The sequence below is a fragment of the Leptosomus discolor genome, unplaced genomic scaffold, assembly GCF_034619465.1.
Source record: "Leptosomus discolor isolate bLepDis1 unplaced genomic scaffold, bLepDis1.hap2 HAP2_SCAFFOLD_27, whole genome shotgun sequence".
In the NCBI taxonomy this organism is placed as follows: domain Eukaryota; kingdom Metazoa; phylum Chordata; class Aves; order Leptosomiformes; family Leptosomidae; genus Leptosomus; species Leptosomus discolor.
In genome coordinates, this window is record NW_028237782.1 from 1,523,062 (window position 1) to 1,541,446 (window position 18,385).

Genomic DNA, 18,385 nt, shown 5'->3' on the forward strand with positions numbered 1-18,385 from the left:
TGTTTGGCTTTACCTCTAGATATCTGGCTTTACCTCTAGATTTTGGGCTCTACCACTAGATATCTGGCTTTACCCCTAGATGTTGGTCTTTAAGTCTAGATATTGGACTTTACCTCTAGATGTCGGGTTTTACATCTAGATGTTTTGCTTTACTTTTAGATGTTGGGCTTTATCTCTAGATTTTGGGTTTTAAATCTATATATTTGGCTTTTCCTCTAGATGTTGGGCTTTACCATCAGATATCTGGCTTTACGTCTAGATGTTGGGATTTAGCTCTAGAGTTTGGGCTCTACCACTAGGTCTTGGGCTTTACCTCTACATTTTGGACTTTACCTCTAGAAGTTGGGCTTTACCTCTAGATTTTGGGCTTTACCTCAAGATGTTGGGTTTTAAATCTATATATTTGTCTTTACCTCAAGACGTTGGGCTTTAACTCTAGATGTTGGGCTTTACCTCTAGATTTTGGGCCTTACCTCTAGAAGTTGGCGTTTACATCTATATGTTTGCCTTTAACTGTAGATGTCGGGCCTTAAGACTAGATTTTGGAATTCACCTCCAGATGTAAGGCTTTACCTCTAGATGTTGGGCTTTACCTCTAGATGTTGGGCTTTAACACTAGATTTTGGGTTTTCCATCTGGATTTTTGGCTTCTCTCTAGAATCTGGGCTGTACCTCCAGACGTTGGGCTTTACCTCAAGATGTTGGGTTTTACCTCTAGATGTTGGTCTTTAAGTCTAGATATTGGACTTTACCTCTAGGTGTAGGGTTTTACATCTAGATGTTTTGCTTTACATTTAGATGTTGGGCTTTATCTCTAGATGTTGGGTTTTAAATCTATATATTTGGCTTTTCCTCTAGCTGTTGGGCTTTACCATCAGATATATGGCTTTACGTCTAGATGTATGGCTTTACCTCTAGATTTTGGGCTCTACCACTAGGTCTTGGGCTTTACCTCTAGACTTTGGCTTTACCACAAGACGTTCAAATTTACCTCTAGATGTTGGGCTTTATCTCTAGATTTTGGGTTTTAAATCTATATATTTGGCTTTTCCTCTAGCTGTTGGGCTTTACCATCAGATATCTGGCTTTACGTCTAGATGTTGGGCTTTAGCTCTAGATTTTGGGCTCTACCACTAGGTCTTGGGCTTTACCTCCAGATTTTGGACTTTACCTCTAGAAGTTGGGCTTTACCTCTAGAGTTTGGGCTTTACCTCAAGACGTTCGGCTTTAACTCTAGCTGTTGGGCTTTACCTCTAGATTTTGGGCCTTACCTCTAGAAGTTGGGGGTTACATCTATATGGTTGGCTTTAACTGTAGATGTCAAACCTTAACACTTGATTTTGGAAATCACCTCTAGATGTTAGGCTTTACCTCTAGATTCTGGGCTTTCCCTCTAGACGTTGGGCTTTACCTCTAGATTTTGGAATTCACCTCTAGATGTTAGGCTTTACCTCTAGATTCTGGGCTTTACCTCTAGATGTTGGGCTTTACCTCTAGATGTTGGGTTTTACCTCTAGATGTTGGGCTTTAAGTCTGGATATTGGACTTTACCTCTAGATGTAGGGTTTTACATCTAAATGTTTTCCTTTACATTTAGATGTTGGGCTTTATCTCTAGATTTCGGGGTTTAAATCTATATATTTGGCTTTTCCTCTAGATGTTGGGCTTTACCATCAGATATCTGGCTTTACGTCTAGATGTTGGGATTTAGCTCTAGAGTTTGGGCTCTACCACTAGGTCTTGGGCTTTACCTCTAGATTTTGGACTTTACCTCTAGAAGTTGGGCTTTACCTCTAGACTTTGGGTTTTCCATCTGGATTTTTGGCTTCTCTCTAGAATCTGGGCTTTACCTCCAGGCGTTGGGCTTTACCTCTAGATGTTGGGTTTTACCTCTAGATGTTGGTCTTTAAGTCTAGATATTGGACTTTACCTCTAGATGTAGGGTTTTACATCTAGATGTTTTGCTTTACATTTAGATGTTGGGCTTTATCTCTAGATGTTGGGTTTTAAATCTATATATTTGGCTTTTCCTCTAGCTGTTCGGCTTTACCATCAGATATCTGGCTTTACGTCTAGATGTATGGCTTTACCTCTAGATTTTGGGCTCTACCACTAGGTCTTGGGCTTTACCTCTAGACTTTGGCTTTACCACAAGACGTTCAAATTTACCTCTAGATGTTGGGCTTTACCTCTAGATTTTGGGCTTTACGTCTAGATATTGGGCTTTACCTCTAGATTTTGGGTTTTAAATCTATATATTTGCCTTTTCCTCTAGATGTTGGGCTTTACCCCTAGATATCTGGCTTTAAGTCTAGATGTTGGGCTTTACCTTTAGATTTTGGGCTCTACCACTAGGTCTTGATCTTTACCTCTACATTTTGGACTTTACCTCTAGAAGTTGGGCTTTACATCTAGACTTTGGGCTTTACCTCAAGACGTTCGGCTTTACCTCTAGATGTTGGGCTTTACCTCTATTTTTTGGGCCTTACGTCTAGAAGTTGGGGGTTACATCTATATGTTTGCATTTAACTGTAGATGTCGGGCCTTAACACTGGATTTTGGAATTCACCTCTAGATGTTAGGCTTTACCTCTAGATTCTGGGCTTTCCCTCTAGATGTTGTTCTTTAACTCTAGATATGGGCTTTACTCTAAACGATGCGCTTTAACTCTAGATATTTGCCTTTACCTCTAGAAGTTGGGCTTTACATCTAGATTTTGGGCTTTAGATGTAGAAGTTGGGCTTTACCTCTAGATTTTGGGCTTTACGTCTAGATATTGGGCTTTACCTCTAGATTTTGGGTTTTAAATCTATATATTTGGCTTTTCCTCTAGATGTTGGGCTTTACCCCTAGATATCTGGCTTTACGTCTAGATGTTGGGCTTTACCTCTAGATTTTGGGCTCTACCACTAGGTCTTGGGCTTTACATCTAGATTTTGGACTTTACCTCTAGAAGTTGGGCTTTACCTCTAGATTTTGGTCCTTACCTCTAGAAGTTGGGGGTTGCATCTATATGTATGGCTTTAACTGTAGATGTCGGGCCTTAACACTTGATTTTGGAATTCACCTCTAGATGTTAGGCTTTACATCTAGATTCTGGGCTTTCCCTCTAGATGTGGGGCTTCATCTCTAGATTTTGGGCTTTACTCTAAATGATGCGCTTTATATATTCGGCTTTACCTCTAGAAGTTGGGCTTTACATCTAGATTTTAGGCTTTTGGTCTAGAAGTTGGGCTTTACATATAGATTTTGGTCTTTAGATCTAGAAGTTGGGCTTTAAATCTAGATATTGGTCTTTACGTCTAGATATTGGGCTTTACCTCTAGATTTTGGGTTTTAAATCTATATATTTGGCTTTTCCTCTAGATGTTGGGCTTTACCTCTAGATATCTGGTTTTACCTCTAGATGTTGGGCTTTACCTCTAGATTTTGGGCTCTACCACTAGGTCTTGGGCTTTACCTCTAGATTTTGGACTTTACCTCTAGAAGTTAGGCTTCAGATCTAGAAGTTGGGCTTTACATCTAGATTTTGGGCTTTAAGTCTAGATATTGGTTTTTACCTCTAGATTTTGGGTTTTAAATCTATATATTTGGCTATTCCTCTAGATGTTTGGCTTTACCTCTAGATATCTGGCTTTACCTCTAGATTTTGGGCTCTACCACTAGATATCTGGCTTTACCCCTAGATGTTGGTCTTTAAGTCTAGATATTGGACTTTACCTCTAGATGTCGGGTTTTACATCTAGATGTTTTGCTTTACTTTTAGATGTTGGGCTTTATCTCTAGATTTTGGGTTTTAAATCTATATATTTGGCTTTTCCTCTAGATGTTGGGCTTTACCATCAGATATCTGGCTTTACGTCTAGATGTTGGGATTTAGCTCTAGAGTTTGGGCTCTACCACTAGGTCTTGGGCTTTACCTCTACATTTTGGACTTTACCTCTAGAAGTTGGGCTTTACCTCTAGATTTTGGGCTTTACCTCAAGATGTTGGGTTTTAAATCTATATATTTGTCTTTACCTCAAGACGTTGGGCTTTAACTCTAGATGTTGGGCTTTACCTCTAGATTTTGGGCCTTACCTCTAGAAGTTGGCGTTTACATCTATATGTTTGCCTTTAACTGTAGATGTCGGGCCTTAAGACTAGATTTTGGAATTCACCTCCAGATGTAAGGCTTTACCTCTAGATTCTGGGCTTTACCTCTAGATGTTGGGCTTTAACACTAGATTTTGGGTTTTCCATCTGGATTTTTGGCTTCTCTCTAGAATCTGGGCTGTACCTCCAGACGTTGGGCTTTACCTCAAGATGTTGGGTTTTACCTCTAGATGTTGGTCTTTAAGTCTAGATATTGGACTTTACCTCTAGGTGTAGGGTTTTACATCTAGATGTTTTGCTTTACATTTAGATGTTGGGCTTTATCTCTAGATGTTGGGTTTTAAATCTATATATTTGGCTTTTCCTCTAGCTGTTGGGCTTTACCATCAGATATATGGCTTTACGTCTAGATGTATGGCTTTACCTCTAGATTTTGGGCTCTACCACTAGGTCTTGGGCTTTACCTCTAGACTTTGGCTTTACCACAAGACGTTCAAATTTACCTCTAGATGTTGGGCTTTATCTCTAGATTTTGGGTTTTAAATCTATATATTTGGCTTTTCCTCTAGCTGTTGGGCTTTACCATCAGATATCTGGCTTTACGTCTAGATGTTGGGCTTTAGCTCTAGATTTTGGGCTCTACCACTAGGTCTTGGGCTTTACCTCCAGATTTTGGACTTTACCTCTAGAAGTTGGGCTTTACCTCTAGAGTTTGGGCTTTACCTCAAGACGTTCGGCTTTAACTCTAGCTGTTGGGCTTTACCTCTAGATTTTGGGCCTTACCTCTAGAAGTTGGGGGTTACATCTATATGGTTGGCTTTAACTGTAGATGTCAAACCTTAACACTTGATTTTGGAAATCACCTCTAGATGTTAGGCTTTACCTCTAGATTCTGGGCTTTCCCTCTAGACGTTGGGCTTTACCTCTAGATTTTGGAATTCACCTCTAGATGTTAGGCTTTACCTCTAGATTCTGGGCTTTACCTCTAGATGTTGGGCTTTACCTCTAGATGTTGGGTTTTACCTCTAGATGTTGGGCTTTAAGTCTGGATATTGGACTTTACCTCTAGATGTAGGGTTTTACATCTAAATGTTTTCCTTTACATTTAGATGTTGGGCTTTATCTCTAGATTTCGGGGTTTAAATCTATATATTTGGCTTTTCCTCTAGATGTTGGGCTTTACCATCAGATATCTGGCTTTACGTCTAGATGTTGGGATTTAGCTCTAGAGTTTGGGCTCTACCACTAGGTCTTGGGCTTTACCTCTAGATTTTGGACTTTACCTCTAGAAGTTGGGCTTTACCTCTAGACTTTGGGTTTTCCATCTGGATTTTTGGCTTCTCTCTAGAATCTGGGCTTTACCTCCAGGCGTTGGGCTTTACCTCTAGATGTTGGGTTTTACCTCTAGATGTTGGTCTTTAAGTCTAGATATTGGACTTTACCTCTAGATGTAGGGTTTTACATCTAGATGTTTTGCTTTACATTTAGATGTTGGGCTTTATCTCTAGATGTTGGGTTTTAAATCTATATATTTGGCTTTTCCTCTAGCTGTTCGGCTTTACCATCAGATATCTGGCTTTACGTCTAGATGTATGGCTTTACCTCTAGATTTTGGGCTCTACCACTAGGTCTTGGGCTTTACCTCTAGACTTTGGCTTTACCACAAGACGTTCAAATTTACCTCTAGATGTTGGGCTTTACCTCTAGATTTTGGGCTTTACGTCTAGATATTGGGCTTTACCTCTAGATTTTGGGTTTTAAATCTATATATTTGCCTTTTCCTCTAGATGTTGGGCTTTACCCCTAGATATCTGGCTTTAAGTCTAGATGTTGGGCTTTACCTTTAGATTTTGGGCTCTACCACTAGGTCTTGATCTTTACCTCTACATTTTGGACTTTACCTCTAGAAGTTGGGCTTTACATCTAGACTTTGGGCTTTACCTCAAGACGTTCGGCTTTACCTCTAGATGTTGGGCTTTACCTCTATTTTTTGGGCCTTACGTCTAGAAGTTGGGGGTTACATCTATATGTTTGCATTTAACTGTAGATGTCGGGCCTTAACACTGGATTTTGGAATTCACCTCTAGATGTTAGGCTTTACCTCTAGATTCTGGGCTTTCCCTCTAGATGTTGTTCTTTAACTCTAGATATGGGCTTTACTCTAAACGATGCGCTTTAACTCTAGATATTTGCCTTTACCTCTAGAAGTTGGGCTTTACATCTAGATTTTGGGCTTTAGATGTAGAAGTTGGGCTTTACCTCTAGATTTTGGGCTTTACGTCTAGATATTGGGCTTTACCTCTAGATTTTGGGTTTTAAATCTATATATTTGGCTTTTCCTCTAGATGTTGGGCTTTACCCCTAGATATCTGGCTTTACGTCTAGATGTTGGGCTTTACCTCTAGATTTTGGGCTCTACCACTAGGTCTTGGGCTTTACATCTAGATTTTGGACTTTACCTCTAGAAGTTGGGCTTTACCTCTAGATTTTGGTCCTTACCTCTAGAAGTTGGGGGTTGCATCTATATGTATGGCTTTAACTGTAGATGTCGGGCCTTAACACTTGATTTTGGAATTCACCTCTAGATGTTAGGCTTTACATCTAGATTCTGGGCTTTCCCTCTAGATGTGGGGCTTCATCTCTAGATTTTGGGCTTTACTCTAAATGATGCGCTTTATATATTCGGCTTTACCTCTAGAAGTTGGGCTTTACATCTAGATTTTAGGCTTTTGGTCTAGAAGTTGGGCTTTACATATAGATTTTGGTCTTTAGATCTAGAAGTTGGGCTTTAAATCTAGATATTGGTCTTTACGTCTAGATATTGGGCTTTACCTCTAGATTTTGGGTTTTAAATCTATATATTTGGCTTTTCCTCTAGATGTTGGGCTTTACCTCTAGATATCTGGTTTTACCTCTAGATGTTGGGCTTTACCTCTAGATTTTGGGCTCTACCACTAGGTCTTGGGCTTTACCTCTAGATTTTGGACTTTACCTCTAGAAGTTAGGCTTCAGATCTAGAAGTTGGGCTTTACATCTAGATTTTGGGCTTTAAGTCTAGATATTGGTTTTTACCTCTAGATTTTGGGGTTTAAATCTATATATTTGGCTATTCCTCTAGATGTTTGGCTTTACCTCTAGATATCTGGCTTTACCTCTAGATTTTGGGCTCTACCACTAGATATCTGGCTTTACCCCTAGATGTTGGTCTTTAAGTCTAGATATTGGACTTTACCTCTAGATGTCGGGTTTTACATCTAGATGTTTTGCTTTACTTTTAGATGTTGGGCTTTATCTCTAGATTTTGGGTTTTAAATCTATATATTTGGCTTTTCCTCTAGATGTTGGGCTTTACCATCAGATATCTGGCTTTACGTCTAGATGTTGGGATTTAGCTCTAGAGTTTGGGCTCTACCACTAGGTCTTGGGCTTTACCTCTACATTTTGGACTTTACCTCTAGAAGTTGGGCTTTACCTCTAGATTTTGGGCTTTACCTCAAGATGTTGGGTTTTAAATCTATATATTTGTCTTTACCTCAAGACGTTGGGCTTTAACTCTAGATGTTGGGCTTTACCTCTAGATTTTGGGCCTTACCTCTAGAAGTTGGCGTTTACATCTATATGTTTGCCTTTAACTGTAGATGTCGGGCCTTAAGACTAGATTTTGGAATTCACCTCCAGATGTAAGGCTTTACCTCTAGATTCTGGGCTTTACCTCTAGATGTTGGGCTTTAACACTAGATTTTGGGTTTTCCATCTGGATTTTTGGCTTCTCTCTAGAATCTGGGCTGTACCTCCAGACGTTGGGCTTTACCTCAAGATGTTGGGTTTTACCTCTAGATGTTGGTCTTTAAGTCTAGATATTGGACTTTACCTCTAGATGTAGGGTTTTACATCTAGATGTTTTGCTTTACATTTAGATGTTGGGCTTTATCTCTAGATGTTGGGTTTTAAATCTATATATTTGGCTTTTCCTCTAGCTGTTGGGCTTTACCATCAGATATCTGGCTTTACGTCTAGATGTATGGCTTTACCTCTAGATTTTGGGCTCTACCACTAGGTCTTGGGCTTTACCTCTAGACTTTGGCTTTACCACAAGACGTTCAAATTTACCTCTAGATGTTGGGCTTTACCTCTAGATTTTGGGCTTTACGTCTAGATATTGGGCTTTACCTCTAGATTTTGGGTTTTAAATCTATATATTTGCCTTTTCCTCTAGATGTTGGGCTTTACCCCTAGATATCTGGCTTTAAGTCTAGATGTTGGCCTTTACCTTTAGATTTTGGGCTCTACCACTAGGTCTTGATCTTTACCTCTACATTTTGGACTTTACCTCTAGAAGTTGGGCTTTACATCTAGACTTTGGGCTTTACCTCAAGACGTTCGGCTTTACCTCTAGATGTTGGGCTTTACCTCTATTTTTTGGGCCTTACGTCTAGAAGTTGGGGGTTACATCTATATGTTTGCATTTAACTGTAGATGTCGGGCCTTAACACTGGATTTTGGAATTCACCTCTAGATGTTAGGCTTTACCTCTAGATTCTGGGCTTTCCCTCTAGATGTTGTTCTTTAACTCTAGATATGGGCTTTACTCTAAACGATGCGCTTTAACTCTAGATATTTGCCTTTACCTCTAGAAGTTGGGCTTTACATCTAGATTTTGGGCTTTAGATGTAGAAGTTGGGCTTTACCTCTAGATTTTGGGCTTTACGTCTAGATATTGGGCTTTACCTCTAGATTTTGGGTTTTAAATCTATATATTTGGCTTTTCCTCTAGATGTTGGGCTTTACCCCTAGATATCTGGCTTTACGTCTAGATGTTGGGCTTTACCTCTAGATTTTGGGCTCTACCACTAGGTCTTGGGCTTTACATCTAGATTTTGGACTTTACCTCTAGAAGTTGGGCTTTACCTCTAGATTTTGGTCCTTACCTCTAGAAGTTGGGGGTTGCATCTATATGTACGGCTTTAACTGTAGATGTCGGGCCTTAACACTTGATTTTGCAATTCACCTCTAGATGTTAGGCTTTACATCTAGATTCTGGGCTTTCCCTCTAGATGTGGGGCTTCATCTCTAGATTTTGGGCTTTACTCTAAATGATGCGCTTTATATATTCGGCTTTACCTCTAGAAGTTGGGCTTTACATCTAGATTTTAGGCTTTTGGTCTAGAAGTTGGGCTTTACATATAGATTTTGGTCTTTAGATCTAGAAGTTGGGCTTTAAATCTAGATATTGGTCTTTACGTCTAGATATTGGGCTTTACCTCTAGATTTTGGGTTTTAAATCTATATATTTGGCTTTTCCTCTAGATGTTGGGCTTTACCTCTAGATATCTGGTTTTACCTCTAGATGTTGGGCTTTACCTCTAGATTTTGGGCTCTACCACTAGGTCTTGGGCTTTACCTCTAGATTTTGGACTTTACCTCTAGAAGTTAGGCTTCAGATCTAGAAGTTGGGCTTTACATCTAGATTTTGGGCTTTAAGTCTAGATATTGGTTTTTACCTCTAGATTTTGGGGTTTAAATCTATATATTTGGCTATTCCTCTAGATGTTTGGCTTTACCTCTAGATATCTGGCTTTACCTCTAGATTTTGGGCTCTACCACTAGATATCTGGCTTTACCCCTAGATGTTGGTCTTTAAGTCTAGATATTGGACTTTACCTCTAGATGTCGGGTTTTACATCTAGATGTTTTGCTTTACTTTTAGACGTTGGGCTTTATCTCTAGATTTTGGGTTTTAAATCTATATATTTGGCTTTTCCTCTAGATGTTGGGCTTTACCATCAGATATCTGGCTTTACGTCTAGATGTTGGGATTTAGCTCTAGAGTTTGGGCTCTACCACTAGGTCTTGGGCTTTACCTCTACATTTTGGACTTTACCTCTAGAAGTTGGGCTTTACCTCTAGATTTTGGGCTTTACCTCAAGATGTTGGGTTTTAAATCTATATATTTGTCTTTACCTCAAGACGTTGGGCTTTAACTCTAGATGTTGGGCTTTACCTCTAGATTTTGGGCCTTACCTCTAGAAGTTGGCGTTTACATCTATATGTTTGCCTTTAACTGTAGATGTCGGGCCTTAAGACTAGATTTTGGAATTCACCTCCAGATGTAAGGCTTTACCTCTAGATTCTGGGCTTTACCTCTAGATGTTGGGCTTTAACACTAGATTTTGGGTTTTCCATCTGGATTTTTGGCTTCTCTCTAGAATCTGGGCTGTACCTCCAGACGTTGGGCTTTACCTCAAGATGTTGGGTTTTACCTCTAGATGTTGGTCTTTAAGTCTAGATATTGGACTTTACCTCTAGATGTAGGGTTTTACATCTAGATGTTTTGCTTTACATTTAGATGTTGGGCTTTATCTCTAGATGTTGGGTTTTAAATCTATATATTTGGCTTTTCCTCTAGCTGTTGGGCTTTACCATCAGATATCTGGCTTTACGTCTAGATGTATGGCTTTACCTCTAGATTTTGGGCTCTACCACTAGGTCTTGGGCTTTACCTCTAGACTTTGGCTTTACCACAAGACGTTCAAATTTACCTCTAGATGTTGGGCTTTACCTCTAGATTTTGGGCTTTACGTCTAGATATTGGGCTTTACCTCTAGATTTTGGGTTTTAAATCTATATATTTGCCTTTTCCTCTAGATGTTGGGCTTTACCCCTAGATATCTGGCTTTAAGTCTAGATGTTGGCCTTTACCTTTAGATTTTGGGCTCTACCACTAGGTCTTGATCTTTACCTCTACATTTTGGACTTTACCTCTAGAAGTTGGGCTTTACATCTAGACTTTGGGCTTTACCTCAAGACGTTCGGCTTTACCTCTAGATGTTGGGCTTTACCTCTATTTTTTGGGCCTTACGTCTAGAAGTTGGGGGTTACATCTATATGTTTGCATTTAACTGTAGATGTCGGGCCTTAACACTGGATTTTGGAATTCACCTCTAGATGTTAGGCTTTACCTCTAGATTCTGGGCTTTCCCTCTAGATGTTGTTCTTTAACTCTAGATATGGGCTTTACTCTAAACGATGCGCTTTAACTCTAGATATTTGCCTTTACCTCTAGAAGTTGGGCTTTACATCTAGATTTTGGGCTTTAGATGTAGAAGTTGGGCTTTACCTCTAGATTTTGGGCTTTACGTCTAGATATTGGGCTTTACCTCTAGATTTTGGGTTTTAAATCTATATATTTGGCTTTTCCTCTAGATGTTGGGCTTTACCCCTAGATATCTGGCTTTACGTCTAGATGTTGGGCTTTACCTCTAGATTTTGGGCTCTACCACTAGGTCTTGGGCTTTACATCTAGATTTTGGACTTTACCTCTAGAAGTTGGGCTTTACCTCTAGATTTTGGTCCTTACCTCTAGAAGTTGGGGGTTGCATCTATATGTACGGCTTTAACTGTAGATGTCGGGCCTTAACACTTGATTTTGCAATTCACCTCTAGATGTTAGGCTTTACATCTAGATTCTGGGCTTTCCCTCTAGATGTGGGGCTTCATCTCTAGATTTTGGGCTTTACTCTAAATGATGCGCTTTATATATTCGGCTTTACCTCTAGAAGTTGGGCTTTACATCTAGATTTTAGGCTTTTGGTCTAGAAGTTGGGCTTTACATATAGATTTTGGTCTTTAGATCTAGAAGTTGGGCTTTAAATCTAGATATTGGTCTTTACGTCTAGATATTGGGCTTTACCTCTAGATTTTGGGTTTTAAATCTATATATTTGGCTTTTCCTCTAGATGTTGGGCTTTACCTCTAGATATCTGGTTTTACCTCTAGATGTTGGGCTTTACCTCTAGATTTTGGGCTCTACCACTAGGTCTTGGGCTTTACCTCTAGATTTTGGACTTTACCTCTAGAAGTTAGGCTTCAGATCTAGAAGTTGGGCTTTACATCTAGATTTTGGGCTTTAAGTCTAGATATTGGTTTTTACCTCTAGATTTTGGGGTTTAAATCTATATATTTGGCTATTCCTCTAGATGTTTGGCTTTACCTCTAGATATCTGGCTTTACCTCTAGATTTTGGGCTCTACCACTAGATATCTGGCTTTACCCCTAGATGTTGGTCTTTAAGTCTAGATATTGGACTTTACCTCTAGATGTCGGGTTTTACATCTAGATGTTTTGCTTTACTTTTAGACGTTGGGCTTTATCTCTAGATTTTGGGTTTTAAATCTATATATTTGGCTTTTCCTCTAGATGTTGGGCTTTACCATCAGATATCTGGCTTTACGTCTAGATGTTGGGATTTAGCTCTAGAGTTTGGGCTCTACCACTAGGTCTTGGGCTTTACCTCTACATTTTGGACTTTACCTCTAGAAGTTGGGCTTTACCTCTAGATTTTGGGCTTTACCTCAAGATGTTGGGTTTTAAATCTATATATTTGTCTTTACCTCAAGACGTTGGGCTTTAACTCTAGATGTTGGGCTTTACCTCTAGATTTTGGGCCTTACCTCTAGAAGTTGGCGTTTACATCTATATGTTTGCCTTTAACTGTAGATGTCGGGCCTTAAGACTAGATTTTGGAATTCACCTCCAGATGTAAGGCTTTACCTCTAGATTCTGGGCTTTACCTCTAGATGTTGGGCTTTAACACTAGATTTTGGGTTTTCCATCTGGATTTTTGGCTTCTCTCTAGAATCTGGGCTGTACCTCCAGACGTTGGGCTTTACCTCAAGATGTTGGGTTTTACCTCTAGATGTTGGTCTTTAAGTCTAGATATTGGACTTTACCTCTAGATGTAGGGTTTTACATCTAGATGTTTTGCTTTACATTTAGATGTTGGGCTTTATCTCTAGATGTTGGGTTTTAAATCTATATATTTGGCTTTTCCTCTAGCTGTTGGGCTTTACCATCAGATATCTGGCTTTACGTCTAGATGTATGGCTTTACCTCTAGATTTTGGGCTCTACCACTAGGTCTTGGGCTTTACCTCTAGACTTTGGCTTTACCACAAGACGTTCAAATTTACCTCTAGATGTTGGGCTTTACCTCTAGATTTTGGGCTTTACGTCTAGATATTGGGCTTTACCTCTAGATTTTGGGTTTTAAATCTATATATTTGCCTTTTCCTCTAGATGTTGGGCTTTACCCCTAGATATCTGGCTTTAAGTCTAGATGTTGGCCTTTACCTTTAGATTTTGGGCTCTACCACTAGGTCTTGATCTTTACCTCTACATTTTGGACTTTACCTCTAGAAGTTGGGCTTTACATCTAGACTTTGGGCTTTACCTCAAGACGTTCGGCTTTACCTCTAGATGTTGGGCTTTACCTCTATTTTTTGGGCCTTACGTCTAGAAGTTGGGGGTTACATCTATATGTTTGCATTTAACTGTAGATGTCGGGCCTTAACACTGGATTTTGGAATTCACCTCTAGATGTTAGGCTTTACCTCTAGATTCTGGGCTTTCCCTCTAGATGTTGTTCTTTAACTCTAGATATGGGCTTTACTCTAAACGATGCGCTTTAACTCTAGATATTTGCCTTTACCTCTAGAAGTTGGGCTTTACATCTAGATTTTGGGCTTTAGATGTAGAAGTTGGGCTTTACCTCTAGATTTTGGGCTTTACGTCTAGATATTGGGCTTTACCTCTAGATTTTGGGTTTTAAATCTATATATTTGGCTTTTCCTCTAGATGTTGGGCTTTACCCCTAGATATCTGGCTTTACGTCTAGATGTTGGGCTTTACCTCTAGATTTTGGGCTCTACCACTAGGTCTTGGGCTTTACATCTAGATTTTGGACTTTACCTCTAGAAGTTGGGCTTTACCTCTAGATTTTGGTCCTTACCTCTAGAAGTTGGGGGTTGCATCTATATGTACGGCTTTAACTGTAGATGTCGGGCCTTAACACTTGATTTTGGAATTCACCTCTAGATGTTAGGCTTTACATCTAGATTCTGGGCTTTCCCTCTAGATGTGGGGCTTCATCTCTAGATTTTGGGCTTTACTCTAAATGATGCGCTTTATATATTCGGCTTTACCTCTAGAAGTTGGGCTTTACATCTAGATTTTAGGCTTTTGGTCTAGAAGTTGGGCTTTACATATAGATTTTGGTCTTTAGATCTAGAAGTTGGGCTTTAAATCTAGATATTGGTCTTTACGTCTAGATATTGGGCTTTACCTCTAGATTTTGGGTTTTAAATCTATATATTTGGCTTTTCCTCTAGATGTTGGGCTTTACCTCTAGATATCTGGTTTTACCTCTAGATGTTGGGCTTTACCTCTAGATTTTGGGCTCTACCACTAGGTCTTGGGCTTTACCTCTAGATTTTGGACTTTACCTCTAGAAGTTAGGCTTCAGATCTAGAAGTTGGGCTTTACATCTAGATTTTGGGCTTTAAGTCTAGATATTGGTTTTTACCTCTAGATTTTGGGGTTTAAATCTATATATTTGGCTATTCCTCTAGATGTTTGGCTTTACCTCTAGATATCTGGCTTTACCGCTAGATTTTGGGCTCTACCACTAGATATCTGGCTTTACCCCTAGATGTTGGTCTTTAAGTCTAGATATTGGACTTTACCTCTAGATGTCGGGTTTTACATCTAGATGTTTTGCTTTACTTTTAGATGTTGGGCTTTATCTCTAGATTTTGGGTTTTAAATCTATATATTTGGCTTTTCCTCTAGATGTTGGGCTTTACCATCAGATATCTGGCTTTACGTCTAGATGTTGGGATTTAGCTCTAGAGTTTGGGCTCTACCACTAGGTCTTGGGCTTTACCTCTACATTTTGGACTTTACCTCTAGAAGTTGGGCTTTACCTCTAGATTTTGGGCTTTACCTCAAGATGTTGGGTTTTAAATCTATATATTTGTCTTTACCTCAAGACGTTGGGCTTTAACTCTAGATGTTGGGCTTTACCTCTAGATTTTGGGCCTTACCTCTAGAAGTTGGCGTTTACATCTATATGTTTGGCTTTCACTGTAGATGTCGGGCCTTAAGACTAGATTTTGGAATTCACCTCCAGATGTAAGGCTTTACCTCTAGATTCTGGGCTTTACCTCTAGATGTTGGGCTTTAACACTAGATTTTGGGTTTTCCATCTGGATTTTTGGCTTCTCTCTAGAATCTGGGCTGTACCTCCAGACGTTGGGCTTTACCTCAAGATGTTGGGTTTTACCTCTAGATGTTGGTCTTTAAGTCTAGATATTGGACTTTACCTCTAGGTGTAGGGTTTTACATCTAGATGTTTTGCTTTACATTTAGATGTTGGGCTTTATCTCTAGATTTTGGGTTTTAAATCTATATATTTGGCTTTTCCTCTAGCTGTTGGGCTTTACCATCAGATATCTGGCTTTACGTCTAGATGTATGGCTTTACCTCTAGATTTTGGGCTCTACCACTAGGTCTTGGGCTTTACCTCTAGACTTTGGCTTTACCACAAGACGTTCAAATTTACCTCTAGATGTTGGGCTTTACCTCTAGATTTTGGGCTTTACGTCTAGATATTGGGCTTTACCTCTAGATTTTGGGTTTTAAATCTATATATTTGCCTTTTCCTCTAGATGTTGGGCTTTACCCCTAGATATCTGGCTTTAAGTCTAGATGTTGGGCTTTACCTTTAGATTTTGGGCTCTACCACTAGGTCTTGATCTTTACCTCTACATTTTGGACTTTACCTCTAGAAGTTGGGCTTTACATCTAGACTTTGGGCTTTACCTCAAGACGTTCGGCTTTACCTCTAGATGTTGGGCTTTACCTCTATTTTTTGGGCCTTACGTCTAGAAGTTGGGGGTTACATCTATATGTTTGCATTTAACTGTAGATGTCGGGCCTTAACACTGGATTTTGGAATTCACCTCTAGATGTTAGGCTTTACCTCTAGATTCTGGGCTTTCCCTCTAGATGTTGTTCTTTAACTCTAGATATGGGCTTTACTCTAAACGATGCGCTTTAACTCTAGATATTTGCCTTTACCTCTAGAAGTTGGGCTTTACATCTAGATTTTGGGCTTTAGATGTAGAAGTTGGGCTTTACCTCTAGATTTTGGGCTTTACGTCTAGATATTGGGCTTTACCTCTAGATTTTGGGTTTTAAATCTATATATTTGGCTTTTCCTCTAGATGTTGGGCTTTACCCCTAGATATCTGGCTTTACGTCTAGATGTTGGGCTTTACCTCTAGATTTTGGGCTCTACCACTAGGTCTTGGGCTTTACATCTAGATTTTGGACTTTACCTCTAGAAGTTGGGCTTTACCTCTAGATTTTGGTCCTTACCTCTAGAAGTTGGGGGTTGCATCTATATGTACGGCTTTAACTGTAGATGTCGGGCCTTAACACTTGATTTTGGAATTCACCTCTAGATGTTAGGCTTTACATCTAGATTCTGGGCTTTCCCTCTAGATGTGGGGCTTCATCTCTAGATTTTGGGCTTTACTCTAAATGATGCGCTTTATATATTCGGCTTTACCTCTAGAAGTTGGGCTTTACATCTAGATTTTAGGCTTTTGGTCTAGAAGTTGGGCTTTACATATAGATTTTGGTCTTTAGATCTAGAAGTTGGGCTTTAAATCTAGATATTGGTCTTTACGTCTAGATATTGGGCTTTACCTCTAGATTTTGGGTTTTAAATCTATATATTTGGCTTTTCCTCTAGATGTTGGGCTTTACCTCTAGATATCTGGTTTTACCTCTAGATGTTGGGCTTTACCTCTAGATTTTGGGCTCTACCACTAGGTCTTGGGCTTTACCTCTAGATTTTGGACTTTACCTCTAGAAGTTAGGCTTCAGATCTAGAAGTTGGGCTTTACATCTAGATTTTGGGCTTTAAGTCTAGATATTGGTTTTTACCTCTAGATTTTGGGGTTTAAATCTATATATTTGGCTATTCCTCTAGATGTTTGGCTTTACCTCTAGATATCTGGCTTTACCTCTAGATTTTGGGCTCTACCACTAGATATCTGGCTTTACCCCTAGATGTTGGTCTTTAAGTCTAGATATTGGACTTTACCTCTAGATGTCGGGTTTTACATCTAGATGTTTTGCTTTACTTTTAGATGTTGGGCTTCATCTCTAGATTTTGGGTTTTAAATCTATATATTTGGCTTTTCCTCTAGATGTTGGGCTTTACCATCAGATATCTGGCTTTACGTCTAGATGTTGGGATTTAGCTCTAGAGTTTGGGCTCTACCACTAGGTCTTGGGCTTTACCTCTACATTTTGGACTTTACCTCTAGAAGTTGGGCTTTACCTCTAGATTTTGGGCTTTACCTCAAGATGTTGGGTTTTAAATCTATATATTTGTCTTTACCTCAAGACGTTGGGCTTTAACTCTAGATGTTGGGCTTTACCTCTAGATTTTGGGCCTTACCTCTAGAAGTTGGCGTTTACATCTATATGTTTGGCTTTCACTGTAGATGTCGGGCCTTAAGACTAGATTTTGGAATTCACCTCCAGATGTAAGGCTTTACCTCTAGATTCTGGGCTTTACCTCTAGATGTTGGGCTTTAACACTAGATTTTGGGTTTTCCATCTGGATTTTTGGCTTCTCTCTAGAATCTGGGCTGTACCTCCAGACGTTGGGCTTTACCTCAAGATGTTGGGTTTTACCTCTAGATGTTGGTCTTTAAGTCTAGATATTGGACTTCACCTCTAGGTGTAGGGTTTTACATCTAGATGTTTTGCTTTACATTTAGATGTTGGGCTTTATCTCTAGATTTTGGGTTTTAAATCTATATATTTGGCTTTTCCTCTAGCTGTTGGGCTTTACCATCAGATATCTGGCTTTACGTCTAGATGTATGGCTTTACCTCTAGATTTTGGGCTCTACCACTAGGTCTTGGGCTTTACCTCTAGATTTTGGACTTTACCTCTAGAAGTTGGGCTTTACCTCTAGATTCTGGGCCTTACCTCTAGAAGTTGGGGGTTACATCTATATGTTTGGCTTTAACTGTAGATGTCGGGCCTTAACACTTGATTTTGGAATTCACCTCTAGATGTTAGGCTTTACATCTAGATTCTGGGCTTTCCCTCTAGACTTTGGCTTTAACTCTAGATTTTGGGCTTTACTCTAAATGATGCGCTTTATATATTCGGCTTTACATCTAGAAGTTGGGCTTTACATCTAGATTTTGGTCTTTACGTCTAGACATCTGGCTTTACCTCTAGATTTTGGGTTTTAAATCTATATAATTGGCTTTTCCTCTAGATGTTGGGCTTTACCTCTAGATATCTGGTTTTACCACTAGATGTTGGGCTTTACCTCTAGATTTTGGACTTTACCTCTAGAAGTTAGGCTTTAGGTCTAGAAGTTGGGCTTTACATCTAGATTTTGGGTTTTAAATCTATATATT